Genomic DNA, 23,925 nt, shown 5'->3' with positions numbered 1-23,925 from the left:
CTGTGCATCACCTTGGTGCAAAAAATCAGGGGAGCCATCTATGCCGACTCCTTCAAAACATACAACAGAGACTCTTGGAAGGATTGGGAAGGTGAGCCGTGCTCTGGGTGAGATTCAGCAAGCTGACCTTTGTTCATAGTGCCCGTGAATTAAATTCATGGTGGGAAAAAACAAAACCAAACAATACAAGATTACTTTCCTTCCGTGGGGGCTGGAACGTCAACCGTGACAGGCCTGTGCAAGAAAAAGAGAGACACAGGTAGCATGTGAGAGGCAGTTTGTGCATTCCAGTCTGACTAAATTTCACATTTCCTTTAACAGTTTTTGCAGCCTAAAAAATGAAAATTAGATGTAAAAATTCCCTTAGAACCAATCTCATATTGATTTGCCTGATAACCAGTTCACCAGAAATTCACTTGCATTTTGAGTGTTTTTGCATTCATGGCCAGTATCCCCCAAATTAATTTAATTGAAAAATTAAAATGAAGCATGAACTAAAATTTAAAAACAAGCTGGGCATGCCCTTAGAAGCCTTGATTTAAAAACTTAGAATGCCAAAGAGATGGCAAAAGAAATCAAAGGACATTCCCATGTAAAAACATTTAAAAAGATTTTAAATTATAGGCAAATTGCTTCTTAGGTGACTGGCTTTAGGCTAATTGACCCAGAGTCAATGGCATCCAAAAGTTGACACTTTTGTGCTCAGGGACACTTTCTCAGACCTATATTCATCTTCTTTCAGACGAAATTCTAATCAACTCTGTTATTTGGTTTTTCAGCCCCTGGCATATGAGATGTGAATCAGAACAGGAGGGAGCTGGGAGAGCCAGGCCACTTTGCGCGGTGAGACCAGCTGACGCCTGACAGCCTGGGAGGGGCGAGAGGAAGTAGAGAAAATGAAAATGTAAATACGAGGATTAGGAAATCACCGAGTTCAGGGCCTTTTAGTGTTTTAGTGTTTGGGTGACCTCTCCCCGCTCCTGCCCTGCACTTCTATGGCTTCTGAGACCGCCTCTGTCATAATGTGCAGAGGTTCATCATGCCAGCCAGGTCATGAAAAATATTTATAACAGGCTGAATCACGAGCCGTGGACTTGGCCCACTTTGTTGTTTTCTTGTGCAATCCATTTTATCATTTTCATCAAAAGCCATTTTATCCTTTTCATCAGAAGGGATCAAGTCATTGACTCTTGAGTTGGAACACCTTTCTGAAGGCACCCAGTTTCTCCCCCGCCTGCCCTCTATTGAAGCCTTCCCTGCCCCTAAAGATGCTTCTGCTGCTTCGTGAACACCCCCAGGCCAACCTAGAAACAATGCTGTGGTCCGGAAAAATTCATTTCTAGGAAGTCCTCTTTTGCCAAAATGTAGCCGAAGCACATGCAGTTAATTCTTAATATCCAGGGTACTGTGGAGAGGAGGCCATGAATAACCCAAATCATGATGATGTTTGCTTTTGATTATCTGGTGGCTGTAAGTGTGGTTAAAAGTAACCAAGTAAAAAGGCAACCCACAGAATGGGAGAAAATACTGTATTTGCAAATTATATATCTGATAAGGGATTAATATCCAGAATACATAAAGAACTACTAAAGCTCAACAACAAAAAACAAAGAACCTGATTCAAAAATGGGTGAAGAACTTGAGTAGACATTTCTCCAAAGAAGATGTACAAATGGCCAATGAGCCCATGAAAAAAAAAAAAAGCTCAACATTACTAATCATTAGGGAAATGCAAATTGAAAATACAATGAGATACTACCTCATACCTGTTAGGATGGCTATTATTAAAAACAACCAAAGTAACAAGTGCTGGTGAGGATGTAGAGAAATTGGAAACTTTGCACACTGTTGGTGGGGAAGTAAAATGGCACAGCCACTGTGGAAAAGTGTGGCAGCTCCTTAAATATTTAAAAATGGAATTACCATATGATCCAGCAATCCCACTTCTGGATCCAGAAAAATGGAAAGCAGGGTCTTGAAGAGATATTTATACACCCGTGTTCGTAACAGCATTACTCACAATAGTTAAAACCTGGAGGCAACCCAAATATCCATCAACAGATGAATGGATAAGCAAAATGTGATATACCCACACAGTGGAATATTATTCTGCCTTTAAAAGGAGGGAAATTCTGATACATGCAACCACATGGATGAAACTTGAGGACATTACGCTAAGTGAAATAAGCCAGTCACAAAAAAAGGCAAATACTGCATGACTCCACTCACACGAGATAGTTAGTGTAGACAAACTCATAGAGACAGAAGGTAGAATGGTGGTTGCCAGGGCTGGGAGAAGGAGAATGAGTTATCTAATGCGTACAGAGATTCAGTTCTGCAAGATGAAAAAAAAGGCAAAGTAGAATGGATCTACTTCCTCGAGGAGGCTAACTAATTTATTGCTGTTTCTTGCAGCTCCCAATTCTTCTTTCATCTCCAAAGCCCAAGGAGCACCCCAGCCGTTTTTCCACTCCAGGTCCCTCTCGGAGGAGTGGTGTCAGGACTTAGGGCTGGGACACCCGGGAAGGGGCTCACGGTGTTCTGAGTAGTCTGAGATGATCTGCTTTGGGGGTGGGTGCTAAACTCAGCCTCTTCCACCCTTGGAAGAAGAGAGTGGGTGAGTAAGGGCAAGAGGAGCATTAGCCTAACTTCAACCACCAGCCGTAGTTAATCCCCAAACCAATGAATCTTATACTTAGTATCTGTCTTTTTATAAGTATTGTTACTATGATTGTTTTAAGTCCATGAGCACATTTAGGGGCATCATGGCACTTGGAAGGAGGTTAGATCAGGTAATGGAAGATGAGGTTCTGACACTTACTGTGTGACCTGGGATCAGTCACTGATTTCCAAGCCCCAGGGTGTCTTCTGTGAGATGAGATTGGAGATACCTGCCAGACTAATTCATGGAATGCTTGTGATACTCAAAGGAAATGATCTATGTGAAAATGCTTGGTAATACTGAAGGAATGTAGTGCAAAGTTAACGTCGGGGTCTACTGTTTTTACTAGTGTAGCTCTGCTTCTTAAGTTTATAAGTACTAGTCATGGTTAGTGAAAAGGTAATCTCTATCTGCCCTGCTAATACTTGAAGACTAGGCTTTATATTGGACCCTAACATCATCTTGAGGTTGCTTTAAAAAAGTGACATATTTCTTTAGCCAATAAGATATACAAATCTATTTTCTGTTTTGCTTTATCTTAGGGAAGAGTTGATTATTATCATAGTAAAAGCCAAGAATGATTCGATTTAGAAAAATAATAGGAAAAATTTGCTCATCTTTTGTAGAATAATTTTGCCATAATCCCCACAAATAAAATAGTGGTTTCTTGAAAACATGCCAGTTCAGGGTCACCTGCACTTTCAAAGCCTACAATTGATTGTTTAGTGGGAAGATTGTATTCCAGCAAAGGACATCAGCATGCAAATCTAAAATGTGGCCATTTTCATCTAGATTGAATATTATTAACTAGCCCAAGGGATAGAATGTAATTAAGATTTTTGAACTGCTTACTTTTGTCTAGCATGATGAGTCTAACCCCAGAATTTAAAGTGGCTTACCAGTTTGAATAATGCGAAGGTGGCCCAATGTGCCAATAACTACACATTTTGGCTTTTAGGGGTAATGAAAGAGTTTGACTTTTCTCCACGGGTCCGAGAATTGATAAGGGCAGAGATTTGAATTTGAAGCAAATAAGAGAATGTTCAGATTCCAGGAAAATCACCTTTCTTTCTGAATAATGGCAAATTTCCATCTCATTACCTACTCACTCAGTCTAATACCTTCTTGCATGGGTTTAGGGACAATGCCCAAGTGGGGAGCGATGAAGCCCTTGTTGAGTGTTTATGCTTTTGCCCAATTAAAATGACTGAATTTATAACCTGTTAATGCAGCTCTAGTTGGAAGGGAGAACAACTCTTAGCTTGGATCCACTTCAGAAAGTTTGCAAGGCCTCCCTCTGACTTCCACAGAACTGATAAGTCTCAATTCTGGTAGCATCTTTGGTCCAGTGCAGTTCCACAGTAACTGTTCTTCTTAGGCAGGACAAGATGCTTACCTTCTCTGTCCTACCAACACCGTTTTAGAAGAAAGACAAAGTTCTCCATTTCTCCCAGGAGAAGTTAGGGAAAGGATCCATTGCCGAGCTGCACACCTTACACAGACACCCGGCAGGCTAGGTTGCTACCATGGCTCATTTCAACCATCTGTATTTTCAGGTGTACCATATGTATTTAGTACGTCATTTGATAATGCTGAAAAAATATTAAAGCAGTGTGAGACTAAAGGAGAAAGAAGATGAATGTTAGCATTCCCCTGGGGTTCATGGGTGAAGGAATTAACACAGCGTGGCACTCTACCCTAGCTGTGTTTGTTTCCATGGCAACAGCTACGTACATGTTTCAGACTATCTACAGTGACACAGTTGCAGAAATAGTAGCTTGCAGGTTTCTGATATCGCATCAGTGGACAGGCAGCACGCACTATATTAAGTAAGTGTAAAAGATTTTAAAATATAGCTCTGGATTCAGATGTGTATTAGCTCAGCTGAGCGACGTGTTGGGGATTGTGACATCCCCCTTCTGAACGACAGCAAAATCTGGGCAAAGTTGAAAGTTGCAAGATACCAGTCAAACAATTGTCCTTGCTTGGGTAAATATCACCAAATGAAAGAAATGTGAGTTACAAAGGTAAGAAAATAGTCTTGGCAGATGACATATTGAAGGAGGATATCGTCAGTGATGCTAATTTTTGGAGAGGGGTAGTGGTGGGTAAGGAATGAAAGCTTTGGTTGAAAATAGCTGAGTCTGAAAGCAAATCTAATCATCTAATGTGCAACAGAATCTCTAACAGCTGCTGAGTTTATGGCAACTAAGGTCTTTGAGTGTATCATTGTAGAAATTGCTTTTATATAAAAATGATCAGGTGAGAAGCAGAGAGGTTGATTAAGTGTGCAGTTAAAGGGAAATTGGGGCTCCATTGTCTTGACTGAATGATTATGTAAAAACCTCTCTTCTCTCCAGGATGACCCTGTTCGTCTTTGACATTTGCTGCTACTTTTTAGTACCATTTGCTGGTATCTGTGTTTATATTATACCGCCACATTGTAGACTGATACGACTTCAGTGTTGGTTAGAGAGCAACCAAGTAGAGATGATAGACTTTGTAAGTGTGTGACTTTGCAACCAAATTGTACAGTAATTGAGGAGGAGTGTTCAAATGGGTATTTATTTACGTGCTAGACCCCTACTTTTGAATAGCAGCCTAGGTATTAGGTTAATGGATTTCGATGTGCACGTTATGATTGCAGGAGCTTTCAAGTATGTTGTAGTTCAAATTATACTGAGTTTTTAAGGTCAAAATATTTTTATTTATGCCCATTATTCAGTTTAAGCATACATTTACCTTATAGTTTTATTATTCATGTATCAGTAAAGAGAATGTAAAATGGCTTAGTAATTTAAGCTAATCTGTTCATTCGAGGAAGGTTTGTTTTCTGACCATATGTGGACTTTTAACAAAAAGTGGTGTGTGCAACTCTTTTGGTCTGTATGAGACTATTTTTTATGTCCACAGGGGACTGTCTACAGCACCTACTGCATATTATTCTTTGTTGTAATTATTTGATTAGATGTTAAGAGAGTATCTCTGAGGGACTCAGAGCTTCTGAACACCTGGGCATGTGGAGGGCTGGTATGGGTTTTGAATTATGAATCAGGGACTTGAACTCTGGAATGTTTGACACCCCAGTGGAGAGATACGATGTGCCTTTCTAAATAAGGTGATCCAAAGTGAAACTAATGTTGAGGCTTCCCATTTATGCCCGACTGAACTCTCAGCAGCCCAGAGACAGGAAATGAAGTTTGTGCCTTCTTTGGGGATTTTATTTTTTTTAAGGTGGCTCATGCCAAAAGCAGCTCCTTTCTCAGAGGTTGAGCTCCTCTGCCCACTCCCACCTTCACTTTGATGGAGTTTCAAGACAACAGCCCATCTTGGAGACTGATGGGAGGGAAGGTCTATAGACCCCCTGCCCCATGCCCTGGCTTGCCTGGTGCAGACCCCACGTATCATGGTGGGTGGCATCTCCCTGCGATGGCTGCGTGACACCACCTGTGCTGTGCCCTCACCCCCACTCCACCCTGAGGCAGAGGGACCAAATGCCATTGGGATGAGAGCCAACATGCTGTTCTGTTACTGCATTTGAGGGGCTCTGGAAACCTTGGAATCATTAACCTGGGACTCTGAACCTGGAAATCAGAAACATTTCAATGAACCGCCCTGGATGACTCGTTTGACTTTGGTCTGTTTGGGAATGCCAGAGCGGATCCTTCCAGCAGTCAGAACGTGTGTGTGTATTGTTTTCATCATTTGGAAATATTTTCCAGTGTCAAAACAAACCAAAACAAAACACCAGTCTATGTCATGTTATTTTAACTCTTTCCTAGGAATAGAAAAACATACAAACCTAAATGTAGAGTCCTCAGCCAAACCAGTCATTCGAATGTGGAGTCTTGGCAGTACTTACAGGGAACTCAATTGCTTCCATTCAACGGGCCAGGAAATTGATTTGGAAAAAAGTAAGTTTGAGGGATTCCCAAATAGTGGCAGCGTGGAATGAATAAGAGAAAAATGAAGGTACAGACTGATCTTATTCCTACTCTTAAATGGTAATAGAGTTGCCAGAGTAAACTTCCTGAGGCGGAGCTCATTTGGAGTCTCCACTGCCCAGAACTTCAGAAGGTTCCCGGTGACCGTGGGGTAAAAGCCAGTCTACTGGTTGCTGTCCAGGGCTTCCCAGCCTCCCCTCTTCTTATGTCCTCTCTTCCTTGAGCAGTGGGTACTGCTGCCCTAGGGTACTCAATACTGTGTCCCAACCACACCTGGAAGCTTCTAGGCCTTGGCTATTGCCTCTGCCCTTTATTTACATCTCTGCTGTGCAAGGTTCAGATTAAACTCCAGTTCCCCCATAAAACCTTACAGATCACCCCCTCCGATTGAAATGACTTTTCCATCTTCCATGTTCCCATTACCGTTTATTTTATTTAAGATTAGTTGTGCATCTCCTTAACTGAGATGTAAGTATATTAAAGACAAAGGCCACGGTTTTTGCACTTTTGCACTTTTCCAGGTTTGGCTATACCTGGAACAGTACTGTAATCAAACTGTTGTATTTAATTGAATTCTTAAAACTTTGTAAAGTTATACATCGTTGAACAATCTTCAAATGCTTATGTTCTTTGCTCAAAGAGAATGGATTAGATGCTGAGATTCCTAAGGCTATGTTTGTCACAGAACCAATCACCTGGGCCAATTCAGCCACTTTCACATGCTTTCAAACTTCCTAATTTTTGGCATTGGTGAAACACAGTAACCAGGTGAATGGCTGATTTTTTTTCATATTCATAGAATCATAAGATTTTAGAGCCAGAAGGTAGGGAGCTTAACTCGTATTATAGAGGAGATAATTTTGAACCTCAACTATTAAGTGACTTTTCCAAAGCCACATAGTTGGTTAGTGCCCAAGTGTGCAGACCTAGCTGACAATATCTCTACATGGTCCCATCTGCTGAGGCTTCCTGGCGGTAGCCTTGGGTTCCATTTATAGCATCACCGATCAGTTTGTGCTTTCTGCCCCATGTTTGGACTGGCTCACTTGCTATATGTAAACACCGTCACTGAACAACAATCCCATTAGCCACTCTTTGCTAAAGGCTGATATCATTGGGATAGAATTAAAAACAAAAGCGGACTAAGAGGTGAGCTCCGGGGAACCAGGAACAAAGCTAACAATTCATTAGCTATTGCCTTGCTGAGGACACAACAGCTGCTGAATTCAGTCAAGTTCAGACCCTTAAAAAGAGTGGAAAAAAGAAAGCACATACTTTCCAGTGCTTGGGCACCGCAGAGCCGGGCCAGCTGGGTGTAGCACTGTGGCAAAAAGATCTCTTCAGTTTCAGAAACACGAGACCCCGACCTTGCAAACAGGGAAGGGAATGGGGCTGCAACTGTACCTGATTAGGCCCTACGTTTCTGGACTTCTGCCTGCAGTTATATCAGACACAGCTCCTGTTTAAGTTCTGTGAGGATCTAAAGAAAAAACCAGCCCTCCAAGTTGACATAAGGAGCAAGCTGTCTCAAGAAGGATTTGTGCGTGTGCATGTGTGCGTGTGTGTGTTCAAAGGCTTGCATCTGAGGTTGACAGGCTTTTAAAGAGGAACTCTTGGTTTCTATGTAAACGTGTGTTTCCACTTGCCCAGAGTTAGCCTGTTAAGGGAATAAAGCACAATTCAGGTTTTTGAGTTGGAAGCCTGATTAATCTCTCTGCCAGTTACATATGGAAATAAATTAGTAAATGGTCCATCCGGGACTAAACTACTGCAGAGATGATAAATTATTGCCATCGTATATGTCGGTGTTGCTGAAGACTGAGTTGTGCTCACCAGGAGCTGCTGAAAGATAACTGGATACTCTGTCGTGGTCAGAGGAAGAAAATTAGAAAAAAAAAAATTACTAGTAAAAGATTTACCTTGAAATGTTTCTTGGGAGAATGGTTTGGTTGATGCCACGTTTCTTCTTCAGAACTGCTGCATCTGCAAATATGTAAAAGGAGAGTCTCAAGGGCATCAGAAATATTTCACTGTGCTTTTATATTTTCAAAGGCCAATATGATAACCAGTGTTAGTTAATACCTAAATGTCTCAACGAGGAAGATAATTCTATACCTCTGTATAGTATTGCACTTTATAATCTTCATAGCAATTTCATGTCTATTTTCTTATTTAAATTTCAAAACAGGTGGGGCAGGTTAGTGCCTCTTTTGCTTGATAGATGAAAAACTGAGGTTTAGAGGGTTTAGTGCCTTTGCCCGTAATGACTCCCATGGTTAAATGGCGAAGCTGGATGAGCAAGTAGATATTGCCAGTTCCGAATCCAGCTTCGTTTCCATCAGAGCCTTGCTGTGATATCAAAAACATTTTCAGTATCCTGTCATTCATCAACCAAATCAGGAAATAAAGCATGCTATTTATGTCAGTTTTCTAGAAGCAACAGCCATACTTTCTCGACCATGAAAAGTATTTTTTTACTAATTGGAGTTGTTCCATAAAGCTAAAATCAGAAATGTCCTCAGGGGCTTCTTAGGGGTGGTGATATTTTGCCCCTTTGCAGAATGGCCTGAGGCTACTGACATCCAGATTCCTGTGCCTACTTTAAAATTTTCTTTTCTGTTCTTCCTCCTGGGCAAACCTCAGCTGTTAAACCTTGAAGTAGTTAAAATTCTTTCCTCTGGAAAATGCAGTGTAAAAAGTACAGAAGGGTAAACTGGATGTAGGAATTTTTAAGTCACCTAGTTATCAAACGTCAATTTTTAATCATAAGCCATGGGTGCCGGCTGGGTGGTCTTTACACAAGAGAAGCCAGAGGCCCTAGTGTTTATCTGTCTGTACTTGGAAGTAACCTTGTCTCACCCGGATTACCTTCGAGTTTCTCATGTGTCAGCCAGACCTGGTTACTCTGTGTCCCTGAATAGCCCTCATGCTTTCTCACCTCTGGGCCTTTACTTTGGCTGTTGCCAGTTTCTTCCTGCCAAAATCTCAAGGCTCATCATTATTGTCATTCTTTTCTTGAGGTCTTCCCTTACCAGCACCCCCACCCTCCACCCCACCCAGAAACAAATGCCTCCTCTGAAACCCTCTCACTGCTAGAAGAAATAACACAGTCAGTCTGTGTCTGAGTTGCTTGTATGAGGGTAATCCCAAAACGTTCATGGGAAGATTTGGATTTTCTTTCAATTCTACTTTTCCATGAACTTTTTGAAGTACCCCCGTACATGTCTTATCTTCCTTACCATCTGATTCTTTTCATTCCTCCCCAATCCTTAGCTCAAGTCTTTGTCCTTAATTGCAGCTTAAACACAAACTATGGGAGGTAATTTTATTTTGCAGCAATAGAATAAATGTATCTGTATGGGTGGATAAATTAATGCTTTAAGGTGTATCACTTGGAGGGTTTGTTACAATGCAGGTTTCTGGGCCCCACCTGCAGATATTCTGATTCAGTAGGTCTTGGGTAGGGCTAAGAATTTGCATTTCCACCAAGCTCTCAGGAATGTTGATGCTGCTATCCCAGGGACCACAGTTTGAGAACCACTGATCTAATGAATATATTTCCTAATATTCTCACACTGAAGTGCATAGGATAATACCATTCTGTTCATTAGAGAGTTTATTAATTTGTCATCCTTCATCTTCCGTTAGAAATTAATATGCAATCTATCTCATCTACCAACTTTCCTATTTTGGAAGATTATTGGTTAACTGTGGCCCAGTAACTTGTGGCCCATTTAGAGAGCTAGTCCCCAGGACTAGAGCCAGAGTCATTTCATTTTACAGCAACAGAAGAGAGTCATTGACTTTGCAGCCCGTGCACTTGGTCTTACCAGTGGATCAAGGCTGGTCCGTGGGGGGGCAATGCTGGCCTCAGACGCTCGTTGGTGCTCTGATGTTTTACCTTTATATGGACAGTGTTTTTGTAGAAGCTGTAGTAAAATAAAATGATCTCACAAATGTCTCGATGGCGGTTGTAGCAAAATAAAATAATTTCACAATGTCTATGGCATGTACTTTCAAATTTTTGGGTCCTCTTATGCCCCATGAAGCAGTTTCAAAAACACTCCTTCATGAAAGACTCAGTCCTTCAATAACTACCCAAGAAATAAAGAGCTCCTGTTGCCATTGACTTTTTCACTGAAGTGTGTCATTTTCTAGAGTCAGGCGGGAGTTGGCATCCATTGTGGTTGTGAGGGCTCTCTCTGCTTCTCTGCTTTAATCCCATTGTCTTCTTCTCCTCTCCACCAGCCTCTAGAAGCATCGCCTCCTAGAAGACTGGCATTTTTGTGATTATGGAGGCCCTTTTGTCCTTCCTGTGACAGAGCAATGCTGACCTTGGTTTCCTGGACCCATTCTGACTCAGGTAATCACACTGCATCCCCAGCTCTCCATACCTCATGGAGGTTGCACTGAGTAAATGAAATAGCAAAGCTATATTTAAATGCAAATGCCAAATTGATTGTTTCTCCATCAATTGGTACCCTCTCTCTTTTCCCCCCAATCTTCTTAATGATCAATTTATGCAGCTGATCAGACTGACAATGCGGTCAATCCAATTTAGGCATTAAGATGATTGAAAACAGTGAATCACATCTTTATTTAAAATTCTGGTGTGTGGCACAGACACAGAAAGCAATGGGAACATTGCTAGAATTTTCTATCATAGTGCCATGTTTTACTTTAATTGTATTAAATCTTTTAATGTTGTACCTTTTAATTAAGTTCAATAAGTAGTATTGAGTACCTGTTATGTGTTCTTGGGACAGACGGGGATAAAAAAGGGTAAGACTGGCTCCTATCCTCAGGGAGCTCACAGTTTAGCCAAAGATCCATGACTTGCTCCTAAGACAATGGCAGGTGGTGGTGCTCAGCTTAGGGCAGGCTGTGCACTGATGCTAGCTCTCTAGCTCAGGGAACCAAGAGACTTCGAGGATTGAGACAGAAGTCATTAGGTAACAGTGCATGGACCAGGGAGGGCCTCAGGTGGGCTGTGGACCATTTGCCCAGGCAGATGGAGAGGAATGGCATGGTGCCTTGATGGGAGGGAAGGTGGGAATGAGCCTGCTGTGAGCCCAGAGTAGAGCCACCTGGGGAAATCCCACCTGCCCGTGTTACAGTGGGGCCTTGGCTGGCAGCATCTTCCTGGGGACAGTGGTCACTGTTGCCCTCACTTTGGCTTGGCTGCTGCCTTGCTGGTCTTTCTTGCTTCTCTGGGCCTGTCCACACCCTGCCTTTGCTGTCCACCTGATTATTTACTCCTCTCTTGCACACCTTCCCCTTCCCCTCCAAACTCTGCCTGGCATGTGAACCAGAGACTGTGTGGGGTCAGGACCTGGTGAGTCACAAGGTGCAATTCTGGGCTGAGAAGTGGAGTGGAAGGGTAGGAAACATACGCCAAGAACATGAGTGTGTAAGGTGATCCCAGGAGCATATCAACGGAGTTCTGAAAGCCAGAGTTCAGGGAGGCTCTCAAGGCTGAGGCTGGGGCCACAGTCAGAGAGGGGGAGCCAAGTACCCTCATTGATTTTGGGATGGCATAGCAAATCCTGCCCACACTCGGCTCTTTGCCAGCACTGCTTTTTACCAATCCGGATAAAGCAGTGGTGGCTTTTGCTGTGCAGAGTCTTAGAGGTGCTCCTGAGAGTTGCCAGCTGAGGGTCCCACCCTTCCTACCAGACCACACCCTGGCCACACTGCACCTGCCTTAGCATGCTCAGGTGCTCAGGGGCTGAGTCCTTCAAGGACTGAGGAGCTGGGCCCCTGGGCCAGCAGCCACCAGGAAGTGGAAGAACTAGAGTAACGGTTTTTGTGTTCTTCTGCTAAGCAATTGCCTAGCAGCTTGTGGCCCCATCGCTTCTAAGCCTAGGCCAGAGATTGGTAAACTACATGCAGCCTGTGGGCCAGGCAGGGCCCATAACCTGTTTGTGTACATCAGACAAGCTAAGAGTGGATTTTACATTTTTAAAAGGTTGGAAAAAATCAAAAGAAGAATAACATTTTGTGCCTCATGAAAACTATATGGAATTCAAGTTCAGTGTCCTTAAATAAAGTTTTATTGGAACATAGCTGCGTTCATTTATTTCTGCATTATCTATGGCAGCTTTTGTGCTTACAGCAGCAGAGTTGAATAGGTGTGCCAGAAAACATACAATAGCTACTATATGGCCTTTTGCAGAAAAGGTTTGCCTACCCCTAACCCAGGCAACTGTTGCACAGTGTTTACAAAAATTTGAAGTGTAGAACTTTTTCCTTACTAAGAAAATAGGATTTTGAAGGATGAGCAGGATTAGAGTAAGAAAAAGGAAGGGAGAGATTTTCTAGATTGAGGAAGCAAACTGATCACACTTTAGTTGGATTTTTCCAATCATCCCTTTAACTTCCAATTAGATCTAGATAAGACATTGAGGCCAAACTTGATCCCCATTTCATTTCAGAAACCTACATATCAGGGTTGTCTTTGAAATGAGTTATCCAGGCTTCCTGGATTAACCTAAATGTTGGCACAAATCAGCACCAAATTAAAAGAAGCCTTGTATTTTGGAACTTTTTTCTTTTTACTTGGCTCTGGGTGTGAGCTATTTTAAACAAAATAAATATTTTGTTTTAAGTCAAATAAGCATTGAAGGCTTATCTTGAGTAAGCTATGGCATTTAAATGTTGGCAACGTTTTTTCCCAATCTGATAGGATTTTATGACACTGTTGAATGAAAACCATGGTAAAAATTGCTTCTATTCTTAATAACTGGCTGAGCCAGGGCAGGTGGTGATATACTAGGGTAAAAAGTATATCCCAAATCTCAGGGGCTTAGTGCAACAAAAGTTTCTTTCTCACTTGCTGAGGGTTGGGTTGGGCCTGTGTGGCTCTTCTGTATCCAGCTCCAAGCCTCCTCTGTCTTGTGAAACGTATATCTCAAAACATGGCTTCCCAATTGCTACAGTGTGTAAAGAAAAGGGTTGAGAACTCACACCCATTCTTAAGTGCCTGCTCTGGGTTAATCGTGTCCCCCAAAAGTTCATGTATTGGAAACTTGATCCCCATTGTGACAGTGCTAAGAAGGTGGGAAATCCAATTATGGTATTTGAAATGTGGGGCCTTTGAGAGGTGATTAGATTGTGAGGACTATACCCAAGTGAATGGATCCATCCATTGATGGGGAAGGGGTTGATGGTTTAATGGCTGGTCATGGGTGTGGTTCTGATGGCTTTATTAGGAGGGCAAGTGAGAAGGTTAGTGTTCTCTTGCTCATGCCATTCTGTCACCACGTGATACCCTGAGTTGCTGCAGAGAGTCACCACCAAGTAGAAGGTCTCACCAGATGTGTTCCCTGAATCGTGGACTTCCCAGCCTCCAAAACCATAAGAAATAAATTTCACTTCTTTGTAAATTACCCAGTTTCAGGTTTTCTGTTCTAAGCAACAGAAATGGACTATTAGACTAGGAGTGACTCAGGCCTCTCCCATATCCACAGCCGATTGGCCAGAATTAGTCACATGACCCAGTTTGCTGCCAGGAGGCTCAGAAGTATGGAGGAGCTCATGGGATACTTGGAGTCCCCTTGCCCTGCAACACAGGGTCATTGTGGGAAAGTCTATACTTTTTCTGTGCCTTTGTTCATCATTAAAGGGTAATTGATCTAGTCTTACATTTTTCCACATAAGTTATGAAAAGTTCGAGTAAGATGTATGAAAGAACTTTAAAAGGTATAACGAGTTGTAAAATATGTAGCATATAATTGTTACCCTTAAATTGATTTCTTATTGGGTCTTGAATAGCAATGGGCTGGAGGCAGAGTAGTCAGAAGAGCCTCAGCGTGCCTGGGACCATCCTAGCATATGCCAGTTGACCCAACATAATTATCATACAGTCCTCTTTTCTCACCTAGAAATATCCTGGTTAAGGCAATAAATGATCACCCTAGCTTGACCCCCCCAGTCATCCTTGAAGACTAATGCTAGCTACTGTTTATTGAGCCTTTTCTAAGAGTCAGATACTGTTCTAAGCTTTTGGCTGCATTGCTTTATTTAATCCCCCAAGTAGGCTTATGAGGTAGGTACTCATAATCCCATTTTAAGATAAGGTAACAGATGCAGAAAGCTTAGACTCGTTCACAATCCCATAGCTAGTGAGTGGCTTTGATTTGAACCTGGATCTGGGGAACTCTGTGCTCTTAAGCTACCTTGCTCAGCCTTTAGGAGGATTGCCCTTGACCACGTGGGGCCCCATTTCCCGGACACTGGCTTGGGAAACTGTTCTCAAACTACACAATGGTAGAAAGTCACAGCCCTGAGAAGTGAATCTGGCTCTTTATGGCACCAATGAGAAGACAAGGTATAGAGTCACTGTGGGATTCCCCAGAGCCAGCAAACAGAAGGCCCACTGGCTCCTGATTTCCCATCCAGTCCCTTCCTACCACCCCCTATCCTGACATTGACACGTAGAGCACTGCATTTTACATAGAGAGAAAAGATTTTATTTTGAAATGTAGGGTGGGGTAAAACTCTAGCCAATGAAAACTTGCCATGTGCTGTGCAGTTAATCCAAACAAGCACTGTTCCAACACACACAGGAAGGAAAAACTGAGTTCAGGGAGTTTATTTACAAATTTATTAAAAAAAGAAAAGCCTAACCACAACTAAAGACCAGTTTGCTTGCAGAATAATATCAAACAAAAAGTCATCTACTCACAAGACTGCATTGTAATTTCCCTGGTTCCTGGCCTTCCTAATCAGTGTTTAAAACTGAACCCATGGCATCAAAGGGACCAGTCACTGAAAAATGAACCAAACATGACATAGTCATCTATTGCATTACTTGCTTCAAGAAACCCCCCAGAAAATTATACATGTGGTTTATAAATGTACAAAGAAAACGAAAGGAATTCCATTATGAAAGAAAAATTAGATGGAAATTTCTAATCCTGTCTCATAAACAATATAGGAATAACTTTAAAATATTCTGCTTTAAGCATGCATTTAATTTGTGCTCTGGGAACCAAATAATGTTGCCAAGATAAAACATTCTAATAATGATTTATGTAAATTTATTTGTACAAAGTAATGGTGTAGTTGCCTATAGCAAATTGCTTGGCATATAAAATGACATTTATGAGGTGTTTTTTTCCCCCTCTGAATGAATACAATGGAGAAAATGAGAGACTCCAGAAAGAAAAAAAGAAATCCATGTTCAAAATGGAGTCTGCCTCCTTGAGAGGCAGAGACAGCTGGACAGTTTATGTGGTCAACAAACTCAATTCAGTATGGTTTCCTGTGATGTTCTCATTATTTAGGTTTTTTTTTTTTTTTTAAAGAGATACTTAGAAGGCTAGAATTCTATATTTTAGTGATCATAAACTGCTCAGAATAGCCAGTAACTAATATCTTGTTCTTACAGTGCCCTGATAGGGTGCATACAATATGGGGTGCATATAGGCCAAATGTAACTAAATATTGGGCAATTAATCTCAGTTCCTAGTTGCTTAATACCAAGGAAAGTTACACTTGAGTCATAAATGGGGCCCAAATGTTAAAAAGCAAAACAAGACAAAAAAGTCTCCCAGAGACTGATTCATAGATGTTCACGGAGTTTTCCTGTTGGCTACCTAGGTAGCACCTTGGATAATGGCTCTAGGTGTTTCCCAGAAACATTTCATTAAATGGAAATCCCCATATATGTAACAGAGAGAGTTTCTGGATCCATGCTTTGGCCTTATAGAATGCCCAGTGTAATTTTCCATAACCTGTTCTGTTTGGGAAAGGTAGGATGTTAGCATCTTAGTTTTAGAAGGCATTCAATTTTTTCACAAAATATTTTTATTCTCTCTCCTGGTTGTCACAATGAGTTTTGTGAGACAAAATTCTACACACCAACAGATTCTATACACCAACAGATTCTACACACCAACATTTGTCTCTTTGTCATCAGCAACTGTAGCAGATGAGAGGGATTTGTGATTCTGGAGAGTGTGCTTTATTTAAAACATGTTCAGAGTTTTGGCCCATCTCGTAAGCCATTTTGGAATTGCACTAACTACCCTGAGAGAAATGGATTTGTCTCATGGAGCCAAATGACTTTGTAATAAGGTCCTCAGCAGTGGTGGGGCCAAGGCCTGAGGGCTGAAGTTAGAGCCCCTGAGAGAGAGGACATGAAGGCTGAACAGGACTTTAAAACCAAATGCAAAGCACTCTGGCTTCGAGGAAAGAGGGAACGGCCTGTTTTTCCAGCAGTGCCAAAGTGCATGTGCCTTAAAGCTGTAGCTTGTGATAGGGTTGTGTATTAGTCCATTTGTGTTGCTTATAACAAAATACTTGAAACTGGGTGATTTATAAAGAAAACGAAATTTATTGCTTACAGTGTCTGAGACTGGGAAGTCCAAAGTCCAAGGAACACATCTGGTGGTGGTGGCAGTGACCCAGGGGTCTCACATTGCAAGACGGTGGAAGCAGAGAGAGCAGATGACAGATTCTCTTCTCTCTTTTTTTAAGGCCCTCAGAACCATGCCCATGACCACCATTTTTAATCCATTCTCTATGTCATGGTCCTACAACATGATCACCTCTTCAAGGCTCCACCTTTCAATTACCATAATAGGATTTCACACCCTCCTAACAGTCACAGTGGGGACCAAGTTTCCAATACATAAAACTTGGGGGACACAATTCAACCTTCCCCAGGGTGAGCAGTGGGCTCCAGGTGAGATTCTCAGCCATGGTTGCAGATCCCAGGCCTTCCTCTTCCTCACTTTGGGCGTGATTTCTGAGCTTTGACTCCTAGAAAATAATGTAAAGTATCTGAACTTCCATTGCCCCATCTGTAAAATGAGGATAATGATATTGACCGTATAGAGATGGTGTGAAAAGGAAATAAAATAAATAAAATATTTCTTACAAAGTACTTGGCATAGCGCTTGGCAGATAGCAAACCCTCATTCTATGGTAGCTCTTAAAATTATTGTAATTGTTATTACCTAAGCATGTGTGATCCAGACTGATAATTGGAAGTGAGATTAAAATCCATCTGTTACTTCAATGGGAATTAATCTAAAAGATTTCTAAATCGGTTGTTTTTGTGTGCCAAAAGATAAGAAGGTGCATATGAGAATTCATTCATTGTTCTTTCAACAAAGAGCTCTTGGTGTCAAAGGACTTTTATAACCTGTTTGTGAGGAATGGAGAGACCAGATTCAAACTCTCTTCTCTTGGGATAAGGAAGTTTGTCTGGTTATTTTATGTCTGTCTCAGGGTTTTCTTCCCCATTTCACTCTTCGATATTATCATGGTTGCCATAAGAAAATTGAGTAGATGCCATTTACACACGGCAAACAGGTGCAGAGCAGGCCACCTTAGCAGGCCACCTTAGCCAGGATGAATGGATGGAAAATCTTTGGTCTGCTCCTTCTGCTGCTTCTGCCAGCAAAAGAAGGCATTCATATTCTTTGCAGATGCATTTTTGGCCATTGTAGGTCAGGCCCCAGGCTGAAAGTGTGGATACCTCCTTTTGTTAGAATTCATTTCCATTAGAAGCATGTATACTACTTTCTTATCAAGGGTTGAAATAAATTCTATGTAGAATGTATTTTTTTTTTTTAATGCTATATAGCACCTCAGAAAAGGTGTTTCACAGAAATTCTCTGAAGGAAGATAAGGAAATGCAAAACATTCTCAAGTGAAATGAGAAAATGAGGAGTAACTCTCAGATGGGGGACCCAGTCTGGTCTATTTCATAGTTCCTAGACACCAAGGAGCCTCCAGTGTGGAAGGCAGAGGGAATTCCAAGGTGCACAGTCTAACAGGGACAGGCATTAAGCAAATATGCACAAAAACATGTTCAAAGATGAACTTTTCCCCATTCTAAGGCCAAATGAGAAAAATAAGCTTGAGCTAGTGAGTTCAGTATCCTTACTTGGCAAAATAAAAAGTTGGTAATGTATGCCTGTGCTGGAAACTATTTTTGAAATGTTTTTCCTTTGTGAAATCAAGATCTGGGCAGCTCCCTGACCTGGGATCTCTTGCCCCTTCTCCTTGGCACTATTCTCTCCTGCTCCTCTGTCCTCCTTACTAGCTCCTACCACTGTTGACTGGAGGCCCCAAGCCTATGGGTTATCTTCCTTATTCAAAAGATTAGCAAGTGCTAGAGGCATACCAGCCTGATTTAAGGATGTGGCAAAAGCAGTTGAAATGACGAATAGTCATCTGTCCACAGCACTGGGTTAAGAACTCCTAGGCACACGTTTATGTCCTGGTGAAAATCTGGCAGACCCAAGCCCTGCAAAGGCAAAGGATGAGCTGTTACTTGTAACTGCCACAGAAAATGCGAAAGTGTACCAACTGATCTGCATATTACCTGTTCCCCCGTAGTGAATAGATTTATGTGCCCATATTGATTTACTCTCACTCTGGGGTGTGCACATCAACTCCCCAAATGGATATTTGAGCATTAGCCAGGGATTGAGCTATTTGGGACCAAACTCATAACTGTGCTCAAAGCTCGTAGCTGCATCGGTGGTGGTATCGACACTGTACAGGTGAGAGCGTTTTGGTTTCATAGGGCAGAATTAGGCTTAAAGGCGCAATTAGAAGTCAGAGCAATGGCATCTACCAGGAAGTCTGAAGAGGAAGAGCTATGTTGAAGTTGATACCTCTTAAAAGAGAATGGCATTGAAATTGGCCTAGTTAATATGACTAGTAAGTTGGCTCATAATGAAGGAGGAGACTTTTGGAAAGAGCATTCTACCACCCCAAAGACCAGTCAAGTGGCCTCTGAATGTCTGGGCTTCTAACTAACACTCAGCCCCTAGTACAGGATGTGTTTGTGAGGCGAACGCATCTCACAGCAAGCAGTTGAAGCCCATTCTTCAGCTTTACTTTACTCCTGCTGGAAGCTGAAGACGCTTAGCTTTGAATTTTTTCCCCCTGAATACCAGAGAGTATTATTACCTTAGAGTGATACATAGTTTTCCAGCTGAACAAAAAAGAGGCAGGAAATTGGTCATAACAGCTACCGAAAGGTCCAAATTACTCACCAAGTAGAGTTTAATAGATTTTCCTTGTAATTAGATTGATCTGGTGAATAACAGACTCATTCTCTCCTGAATCAGTCTCGGGTAAACTGGTAGAGAATCAGGCCATACTAAGCTCTGTTTGAGGACTTGTATGATTCTAGTGTCCCTAAGGTAAACAAGGAAATGACTTGCTGGCTGCTCTTTTACAGAGTGGGACATGGCTGTGTCATAGGGAGTTAGGTGCTAGATTACCTCAAAATAGGGATGGCCTATTATCATTATTATAGAATATAACTTTATTCCTCTTTTAAATGTAATCGAAACATTATACTTAATTACAATTATCTATTGTCATATACATGTACGTGTCTATTCATGTGATGCGTAGGTGTGTGTAAATCTGTGTGTCTATATGTATCTGCATGTATGTGTAAATAAATTATATCATTTAATTCTGAGACATTTTTATAGGGTTCATTGTTTAAGATATGGAAATACCTAAATTACCATCATTTATAACTGGTTCCACTTTTACATCAGTCAGTCTCCATCTCTTGTTTAGTTCTTCTACCCAGGACACATAAGTAACCTCTGGATGTCTGTGTGCCTAACTGAACAAAAATGTCAACAGCTGCTATTTATTTTATTAAACAGCTTAAGCAGAGATGTTTGGTCTGATTGCCGGAAATTGTTAGCTTATCACCGAGCTATCCTGATGATTCTTAACATTCAATTTGCATTGCTCACGATAATAATTATTACTACGTAGAAGAGCATGATGCTTTTATTTGTACAGTTCGTTCATTAATAATTTAATTGACTATTATATCTAAGTGGTTCTGCCGCTCGTACATCAAGGTACTCGGAGATTGGCCCAGGGTGCCCTGGGAAATCAGAGTGTAGGTGTAAACTGTAAGTCTTGGGGTGAGGGTGGGATGGTAGGCAGGTCCCCTGGCCTTGACATCCAATTGGTTAGCTATACTTTTCCTCCCATATTTATTTCCGAGCATTTTATTGATTCACCTGTAGTGATTCTGATCTGGAGATCATGGTATAGTTATTTTTATCACTAAAATGGCTAGATTGATACTGATTTATAAATGAAAAAGGTGATGATGGGTAAAACAATAAATCTGACCCAAAATGATTGAATCAGTGGCTTTGTGTAAATAGCATCTGTATCTGTGGGGCCTGACTCCGTCTGCAGTGCAGCTGTGTAAGATGTATATGTTTTGATATATCTTGCTACAGAGAAACTTACTTTGTGGGTTTTTTTTAGTGTAGGAGAGTACTACAAGTTTTGTCCTAAATTCATGTTTTATAAATTACACAAAATGAAGAATTGAAATATGCCTTTGGAGGTGTGAGACAGTGGGATTGAACCTGACTCTGGTGGTTGTCAATGATTAGTAATGTTCAGGCATCTGCATTTTAAAACTCTGGATTCAACAGGGGAGATAAAGCAAACAAATGAATTTTCATTTGGCCAGCCCAGCGTGACTTCTGGGAGGACGAACGCATCTGTTGGTCAAGAGTGTTGTTCCATATCAGAAACTGGGCTTTATGAAGGGGTTGCCTTCTCCTCCAAATGGATGGTGCATTTGAGTAGGTTTTTAATGTCTGGCCCTTGTACCTGGGAATGTGCTCACTGGGCTCAGGAAGGGAATTGGGCAGTAAATTAACCTCACAGATGGGTTAAGGGGTTTGTTTATAATTTACTTTTTGGAAAGGAGTTTGGGTTGTCATTATTAAAAATTGTGGCTACAGCTGTGATGACCAACGGAGTTCCTAGTCCTGTGAACTCTATGGGTGCACAATGAATTGAATACTAAATAATTAATTACCAGTTTGGAAGAGGAAGGTCACTTCCTGGTGGCTGAGTGGTGCATGTGTATCACTCAAAGTTAACTGGGTTCTGGGGTGACAGACAAGCCCCAAACCTCAGTGGCATAAAATAAGGAAGTTTTATTTCTTGCTCACTCTATATAACTGTTGAATATTGGCTGGGGACTCCGCTCTGTGTCACTTTCGTCCTCATTCCAGGATCGAGGCTGATGGGATGTTTCCATCACCATGGCTGAGGGGAAAGAGAAAATGATGGAGCCTGTGCTGGTTCTTAAAGTTGTCCAGTGGTGACACATGTCACTTCCCTCATATTTTATTGGCCAAAGCTAGTCACACAGCCACACCTAACTTTAAGGAGGTGGCGAAATGTAATATAACTGTGAACTTGAAGGAGAGAGCACTGAAGTATTCATAAATAGCCCCATGATGTCAGTAATGTATGCATTCAATATTATAGGTAGAAGTCTAGAAACCTAGCACACCCGAAGCAAGTGGGTAAGTAGAATTTACAGGGGAATTTTTTACATCGTGAGAAAAATGTACTAGTCTCCTGAAGCAGGGTGGTTTCATCTCTTCAGCACTGTCCTTTCTACAGACTGAACCAAAGCATGGTTCAGGGCTCTTGCCCACCTCTGGTCTCCATTTCACACACAATCGTAAACCAGCGTGCCTGGTGTGCAGGTGCAGCATGACATGGACTCCCCCAGCCTTCCGCTTCCTGGGCAACCAGACGGCCACTTCTAAGCTCCTCCTAGACAGAAATTCTGGAATGGCCCCAGTTGCTGAGTTTCCCCTTCTGGGTGTTCACTGTGGATCGTCTCACTGTCTTAAGTCATCTTTTATATTTCATTTTCTTAAGTGGGCATCTGCACATTGCCTCTTACAAGGACAAACTCCAGTTGGTTCGGGCATTGGTCTCTGCTTCCCGCTGAAGGGGAGAGAAGGTTTCCCTCACCCATGAGGGCCAGGGAAGCTCCTGTTCTCCACGCCTCCATTCTCTGTGTTCATTTATGTTAGTCTCTCCAAGGCTGCTCCAAGGCACTTGTGAAAGTCTCCCTGCCTGGAACGGAACGCTTGGGTCTGGGCTTGGGTTGTTGGCATAATGAGTTCCATCAGGGTCTTAGCCCTATTTTTCAAGGCCCCAAAAGGAACTTATGTTCACACAAAAGAGCCTCACTTTGCCAGCTTGGAATATAGCCAGGAGCTGGGTAGGAATAAACAATATCTCAGGTATCCCCAAATCCATTCACGACACTTGAAGTGGATCCTTGCTGGTTTTGCATTTTTAACGCAGCCACTATCCTAATTAATTTGATTTTCTGACATTCTTTTATAGACAAGAAAACTGAGGCACAAAGAGGTTAAATAATTTGCCTAAAGTCTCAAAGCTAGGAGTGGTAGAACAGGTTCTTAGGATTCTAGACTCAGTAGGGTAATCAGTGTTTATGATGGTGGCAGGGAGATAAGGAAAAAACTTGACCTGTATTTAATGCTCTTTTTTTTTAGAAAGTAGTAGAGAAATACGTAATAATTGTAGGACAATTCCTTTCAAAATAGCCAGTTTTGTTTTTTAATTCTAATGTGTGATGAGTATCCATTGGCTAGGAAATTCCACTAAGTGGAACTGTGCTCCCTGATTCTGCCAAGCAAATGAGGAGCTGCCAAGCGTCTAGTTTAGCTGGTGTGTAAATAGACACTTACGAAATACTTTTTTGCACAATCAAGATGAAACCACGACTCAGTCTGTGTCCTGATGATCAGCTTGATTCTGGTGTGCCTGGATGGGAGGTGGATGGCTTCAGGAATATCTCAAACCAGGGGCAAGGCTGCCTGCACAACCGAAGATGGTTGCTTCCGAAAGGAATGTTCCCACGTGGGAGGCAGTGGCAACTAGCTACCAAGAGTCTCTGTTCGTGCTGCGCTTCACAGTTGTCAAAGCACAGTCATGTGCACAACCTCCTGTGTGCAGAACTGTCCTGAATGTTAGGCAAGGTAGGTATTAGTGCTATTTCCACCTTTCAAGCCAAGACAGTGGAACTTAGGGGAATTTACCCAAGGCCACAGCACCAGTGGGCTGCAGATCCAGGGTTAAGCCTCTTGCCTAAACCACACTCTTTCCCCCTGCAGTGCTGTTCTCTCTGTTCCTGCTCTGTTCAGGCTTCAGGGGAGGCCACCCAGGGGTTAATCGAAGCAGATCCTTTCCCTGCTCCAAGGAGCTTTTTTTTCCCAGTTAAAAAAGTCCAGATCCACAGCGAAGATGGAGGGGAATGTGGGGCCGAGTCATAACATGAACCACTTTGCTCTGACATAGAACAGACTTGAGATAACATGAACAAGAGAAAAAGCACCCTTGAACCTGAGGCCGTTTGGAGACAAGGCTTTCTTTATCTGCTAGCTGCAGGTAGCAACCTTCCAGTTGGAGAAGCCCCACAGCCCTGCTTCCTGGATGGAGGATGAGGCTGAGATGTCCCCATGC

The 23,925-nt window shown here is 42.0% G+C and overlaps 1 protein-coding gene across 4 annotated transcripts in view; it reads left to right on the top strand.

The window, feature by feature from the left end:
* FOXN3 (forkhead box N3) overlaps nucleotides 1-23,925 on the top strand; it is a 387,084-nt gene that overhangs the window by 102,218 nt on the left and 260,941 nt on the right. For all 4 annotated transcript variants that reach the window (XM_063091914.1, XM_063091913.1, XM_063091910.1 and 1 more), the window contains exon 2: nucleotides 10,855-10,969. The gene's annotated coding sequence lies outside the window, so the exon portion shown is untranslated. The remainder of the gene's footprint in view (nucleotides 1-10,854; nucleotides 10,970-23,925) is intronic.

The sequence above is a fragment of the Cynocephalus volans genome, chromosome 3, assembly GCF_027409185.1.
Source record: "Cynocephalus volans isolate mCynVol1 chromosome 3, mCynVol1.pri, whole genome shotgun sequence".
Lineage (NCBI taxonomy): Eukaryota > Metazoa > Chordata > Mammalia > Dermoptera > Cynocephalidae > Cynocephalus > Cynocephalus volans.
This window is presented reverse-complemented; position numbering and strand designations above follow the sequence as displayed.